The 6,748-nt window shown below is 42.3% G+C and overlaps 1 long non-coding RNA gene across 1 annotated transcript in view; it reads right to left on the bottom strand.

Moving 5' to 3' along the window:
• Positions 1-5,285: 5,285 nt before the first annotated feature.
• Positions 5,286-6,748, bottom strand: part of LOC122553956 — a 41,171-nt gene continuing 39,708 nt past the window's right edge. Inside the window, exons 3-4 of the long non-coding RNA XR_006312873.1 lie at positions 5,658-5,741; positions 5,286-5,419 (exon numbers count right to left, since the gene is read on the bottom strand). This is a non-coding gene — a long non-coding RNA (uncharacterized LOC122553956). The remainder of the gene's footprint in view (positions 5,420-5,657; positions 5,742-6,748) is intronic.

Here is a 6,748-nt window from a genome sequence, read left to right as displayed (position 1 = left end):
AGTTCTGGATGCAACACTTTGGAAAAGATGCCATCATCTTAGAGAGGGTGCAGAATAGGTTAACATAACAGACGTACATGATCATTGACTAGTTATATGGACTGACAGGAGAAACTGGGATTATTGCTTTCAGAGCAGAAATGTTGAGAGGAGACTTGATCAAGGTGTTCAAGGTCATGAACAGTTTAGTTGAAATAAATAAAGAGAAACTGGTTCCAGTTGGAGAGGATTGGTACCCAGAGGACATTGATTTAAGGTAATTGGCAAAACAAAGAGAGACGACATGAAGAATTGGTTATTATATTGAACAAGCTGTTATGATTTGGAATACACTGCCTGAAACGGTGATAGAAATGGATTTATTACTAACTTTCCAAAGGAAATTGGATAAATACATGAATGAAAAGAAAACTGCAGGTCTATAGGGACTGAGTCAGGGAGTGGGATGAACTGGAGAGCTTTTTCAAATACTGGCACAACCATGATTGACAGGCACTGTCTTTTTGTGCTGCTTTATTCTATCAATCCGAGCTTCTATATTAAACAGTAGAGTCCGAGGAATCACTTTTTTATTCTTATTAGCAATTATATCCCTTATGTGCTGTTTGAACTTTGCAGGCCTGGAGGTTTTGCTTTTTGCTCTCTTTTGATCTGTTTTTGCCTCATTATGATAAACCTTGAATAAAAACACTCATATCAGTTAGTATCAGCAACCTAATAAATGTATGGGAGCTGGGATTTAAACTTAATCTGCCGTCCCTGAGGCAACACAGAGCACTATCTGGCTGATGACGGTAAATGTGTGATGCGCCAGCCATTTTGGTCTCCAGAGTGGATGAATTAGGGTCACTGGAGGTGGGCTTTACAGGGGCCAGATCTCTTTTTTTCGGCTAAGTGTGAGTTGCATCAAGGGTTTTGAGGAGGGATTGTCTCCCCGAGGTTCAGTAAGATTCTTGCTGTATTTTACCAAACTTGTCTCATTAACTATGTCTGTCGGCCCCAATGGCATTCTTCACTCTGATTCTGGCCTCATCCCACCACATCAATGTACCACTCACCAGATATCTACTGAAAACGAAGCACCCTTTTCTCCCCCCGTGCTACCTTTATAAGCTGCTGTGTAGCCAATGTCGCAATCCTGATCTGGCCTGCAAGGTTCATCCCATTTACGCTGGACAAGGGGAAATTAGTGCCCTCTTTTGCGAACAGGGTGTTGGAGAGTCTACTGGGTGGAGTCCGCAGACGTGGGCCGTCTTCTTTGCCCAGAATTGGCAATGGAGGATGACACCAGACTATGCCAGCATGGTCCGAGGTTGCCTCATGGGTCAGTGTGGCCAACACTATGGGCACAACATCAACGGGCTTCTCTACTCTGCTGGTGTAAGTGCCACCATCTTCTCTCTGATAGCTCCACCTCACTGTATCACTGCTCATGTACCCAACTCCCACCAAGACTCAAACCCTGCCAATCTCACCAGCACCTTCCTTCACTCGCTGGAACACACCAACACCCAACAGCACTCTACGCTGCCAAGTCATTCATTCTGGGCACCTCCTGACCTGTATCAATAACAACTGTACCACAGTTTCATCTCCCTTAACATCTACCACTCATTCAGTTCAGGAGAAAAACCAACATTCAACGCCTCACCCTTAATGAGGAGAGGACCTTGATTCGGACTGCCTAATCGGCTGCCTGACTATGTCTAAGACCTCGACTGGTATAAAGGCTGCCTTTGACTTATGGTGGCAGGAGCCCCTGAGCAAAGTTTATCTCCCTTGATTTCACTGATGATGACTGCATGATAAGTTTCATGGATTTGTGCCTGTGCTAAATTGTACAGCCAGACAGCAATACAGAACAACCTCAGTTATCCAAACATCAATTATCCAAATTTTGGATTATCTGAACAAGATCTCAAGATCCCGTAAAAATGTTATCCGTTATCCGAACAATGAGTTATCCGAACAAAATACTCTCCTCCCGTCTCATTCGGATAATCAAAGTTGTTCTGTACTGTGAGCCTGGTATCTCTGGCTCAGTTGGAAACGTGCAAAAAGGAAAGGTGATGCAAGGTAGTGATGTTGTGAGTAAGTGCCAAAAAACCCAGCAAATAGCCCAGAGACACTGGCCGCTCCATTCCATCAGGTGGGTGTGTATCCTCGAGTGCAAAGTGTTGTATCGCTATAGCAATACAATGATAGTTGCAGGTGCAGACTGAGGTGCAGCACTGACTTTCAGAAACTCCTGTCAGTAGAATGGAGGTGTATTTAGAGGCTGATTTGTGGTGGATGTTATTATGTGTGGCATTTCAACTTCAATCTCTTTGGATATATTTCTATTTATGCACAGTTGATAATTGGAATAATAAAGCAATATAATGTATCTGGCTTTTATGGTGTATATCAAATGATCATTGCCATTATCTTCAATCTCCAAGTCAGCAAGCTCATCAATCTCTTCCTCAATGGCTAATGTTCTAAGCCTCTCTTCCACTCTCCTCCCTAATATATTGTTTTTTTTGATAGTCACCAATTGTGACGTGTTGGTCCAATTTAAATGTTTTTCACTCTCATACCTCATTCTAAATGCTGTAGCAACATGGACAACATAATCAACATGTTAAAATAAAATCTTCAAATTCACAAACTCTTCCATAAAGTGAGGATTGGAAGGCTTAGCTCAAGGACTGTACATTGAGCAAATAAAACCCAAAAGAACTGGACATCTGACACAAAAACAGAAGTTGCTGGAAAAACACAGCAGGTCTGGCAACTCCGGTGGAGGGAAAGCAGAGTTAATGTTTCAGGTCCAGTGACCTTTCTTTAGAACAGACCCCGCTTTCTTTCCACTGAAACTGTACATTGAGGTCGTTGCATGCGTGGCTCTCCCCGTTGGCAAGTGATAATCTAAAAATGATAATGGCTGCTCTTCAGTTCACTGCCTCAAAATCTCTTGTCATCCTTAATTTCCATGGTTCTTCATAATGCTGTCCTGCAGAGCATGTGCAAAAAGGCCAGTGGTCTTCCAATGTTTGCAGTCTTCTGGTGCCTCCAGTGCATGTAGAAAGCAGGCAATCAATGTCTAATGGAATACTAGGTTCCACAGTGAACTGCATCAATGCATTTGTGAAATGACGAGTTGAATTACTGTCTTTTAAAAATTATCTTCAGGAAGTAATTGACAGCAGGTCAGAAGAAGTGTGCTAAAAATCTAGATATTAAATATCAACCTAAATTAATACATAAGAAATTAGAGATGCCATGGAAATTAAGAAGGAAGAAAGGTTTTGAGAGAGTAAGCGATTTTGATATTTCAGTCTTAACTGGCCAATCGGGAAGAATTTGGAGTGCAAAACCATAGTATATGACACTTGAACTATCAATACACTAACTTTCTGATAGTTTATTGGTCTTATATTAACTGTGTTTCTCAATGATATTACAACGGTGAAATTGAATGTGATGTGTGTAAGGTGAAATTGACCACCCAGTGAGAATAAATTACTCTGGAGATGCAAGTGCACAAAGGGTTAAAAATTTCTTTCTTTTAAAACTCCAGGCATATTAACATCTGATGGACATTAGCATGTGGATGGAAACAATTAATGATAATTGCAGACTTTTGCTGAGACAGATTCTACAGTATTTCATGTGTGTATGTGATCACTTTTGATGTTGTGGGCAATGAAAATACCAATTGCATCAATAGAATGAATAATACTGTATTTCTGGCTACTTTATTTGTTCCCAGAATGCTGCAGCTTGTTAAATGGTTTTTTTCAACTTCACTCACAAGGTTTGCTATTGTTATAGTGCAAAGAAAAATAAGATCTTGAAAATGTTATGAAATAGAAAATATCTGCATATCTTGAAAGGTTGCATCTGTGCCGTTCCAAGGAATAGCCTGGGGTCATTACATCTTACAATCGTCCTTCCATCTGATGGATCTCATCTCTTCTTGAAAGCTTCAATGCAATCAAAAACCCACTGTGTTGGGAATCATAGGCATAAGCTCACGTCCCAACTCTCCAACACAGCATGTTCCATGTCACCATTCACTTCTTCTGGTTTTCAATGTTTATGCAGAGCAGCCTGTTTGGGAGATTTCAATACCTTTTCATTTTCATGCATTTCTTCCAAAGGTAGCCACAGTAATACTATTTGGAGGAATTTTATTCTCAAACTCTTGTCCTGTTCCAGAACAGCTTAATTCCCTGCCCATCCCACCTCCACATGTTCATATTATACCTTCAAACATCTATTCTATCTCCATACCTCCAACTTTCCTCCTCCTGCCAAGCTATGTATGGAATAAGAATCCAGATGATGATTAGTAAAGCTCTTTACTCTTCTGCTGAAGGCATTGTTGGACACTTGGCTGCACTGGGAGAAAGTGAGGACTGCAGATGCTGGAGAGTGTGGTGCTGGAAAAGCGCAGCAGGTCAGGCAGTATCCCAGGAGCAGGAAAAGGCTGTCCTGATGAAGGGCTTATGCCCAAAACGCGATTCTCCTGCTCCTGGGATGCTGCCTGACCTGCTGTGCTTTTCCAGCACCACACTCTCGACTTGGATGCATTGGATTGTCAGTGGGAAACATAGAAAACATCAGTGAGAAAGGGTAAGAAAGTAACAGAAGGCGTCCAATTCTTCATCCATTTAAAGGTCATCGATTGAAATTTGAGTTGTCTCTGTCATTGATGAGAGACTCTGCTACTCAATTAGCCTCCATGAACCATGCCCTGATGATGGAACCAAGCAAATAAGTTCTTCTGTCTCTCATTGGTGTGGGTGAGAGCTATCCGCTTCCTTTTTGTATTAACATGAAATCCCAATATCCAAAGTAGAGATTACACAATTACTTTGCTTTGGAAAAAATGATATATTTTTCCTTCATGATGAGGGAATGAAGGATATTGAAGCACAATTGATCTGCTTTGTTCAGCATCACCGTGTGAGCAATTAGTCTGTTTGCTGCTCAGGTTTTCACTCTGTGTTTCCCGAATATTTTCACATCGATTGAAGATCGAGTTTTCTGCTCATCGTTCTCATATCTGAGGAAGTGGGCAGCAGGATGTCTCAGTGGTTAGCACTGCTGCCTCACAACGGGGACCCTTGGGGAACTGTCTGTGCAGAGTCTGCACATTCTCCCTGTGTCTGAGTGGGTTTCCTCTGGGTTCTCAGGTTTCCTCCCACAACCCAAAGATGGCCATACTAAATTGCTCATGGTGTTCAGGGATGTGTAGTTTGGCTGGATGAACCATTGGAAATATAGGGTAGGGGGTTGGTCTGGGTGGGATGCCCTTCGGAGGGTCAGTGTGGTCACGATGGACCGAATGGCCTGCTTCCATACATTAGGTATTCTAAGTAGATTCAGTAGCTGCAGTTAACTATAGCAAAGTACAGTGGGTGGTGGAGATCTGGAAGAAAAATAGGAATCATAAAATTTATTTAGGACAGAAGAAACTCTTTGACCCAACTAATCTGTACCAATAAAAACTACTCTAAAGTTGCTCTAGTCTCACTAGTTAGTAGTTGGCTCATAGTCTTTATAAGTATGACTTTTTAACATGCTCATCCAAGTACTTTTTAAAGGTTGTGAGATTTCCCAACTCAACAATGCTCCCAAGCAGCACGTTCCCAATCCCCATTACTTACTGGGTAAATAATCTTTTCCTCAAATTCCCTGTAAACCTCCATCTTTCAACTAAGTGCTGGAGAACTCAGTGGGTCTGTCAGCATCTGTGGAGAGAGAAAAAACATTTCGAGTCCAATGATTGTTCTTGGGATCTTCAGAAAAACACGGAGAAATATGCCAGTACAATTCCTGCATTATTGTTAAAACCCAATTTGATCAGTCTGCTATTCCTACCCAGTCTGACCTATGTTGTTTCTTTCTCACACTATCTGACTTGCTCAATACTTCCAGCAAAAACTGATGATGGGCAGTAAAGACTCCTATCTCAGTGTTGCCGCAGTCCAAAAACAAATTTTACAAAAGCACAGAAAATCTTCCACCGAGATCTTTGAACAGAAATCATGGACTTTGATGCTATCCTGGGCTTGTCCATAAATTGAACACAGCAGGCCCCTTGGTGTCCAGGGCCTGAATATTGGGCCCTCCTGTACATCCCTATCCCTGGCCCTGTCTCTTAGTAATCCTGACAGATGTGACAGTTATCCCCTCTGTTGGAGTGACAGTGCAGTGATTGTTTTCACGGACAGTTGTCACTTGAGCAAGGCCACATGAATAATTCATGTGACTTGGATAGAAACATTGAAACATAGAAGGTAGGAGCAGGAGGAGGCCATTCAGCCCTTTGACCCTGCTCTGCCATTCATCACGATCATGGCTGATCACCTAACCCAACAGCCTAATCCTGCTTTTTCCCCACAACCTTTGATCCCATTCGCCCCAAGTGCTGTATCTAGTCGCCTCTTGAATACATTCAATGTTTTGGCATCAACCACTTTGTGGTAATGAATTCCAAAGGCTCACTACTCTTTGGGTGAAGAAATATCTCCTCATCTCTGTCCTCACCCCAGTCCTCAGACTGTGACCCCTGTTTCTGGACACACCCACCATCGAGAACATCCTCTCTGCATTTACCCTGTTTAGAGCTGAAAATGTGTTGCTGGAAAAGCGCAGCAGGTCAGGCAGCATCCAGGGAACAGGAGAATCGACGTTTCGGGCATAAGCCCTTCTTCAGGAATGAGGAAAGTTTGTCCAGCAGGCTAAGATAAAAGGT

This window comes from Chiloscyllium plagiosum, chromosome 10, assembly GCF_004010195.1.
Source record: "Chiloscyllium plagiosum isolate BGI_BamShark_2017 chromosome 10, ASM401019v2, whole genome shotgun sequence".
NCBI lineage: Eukaryota > Metazoa > Chordata > Chondrichthyes > Orectolobiformes > Hemiscylliidae > Chiloscyllium > Chiloscyllium plagiosum.
This window is presented reverse-complemented; position numbering and strand designations above follow the sequence as displayed.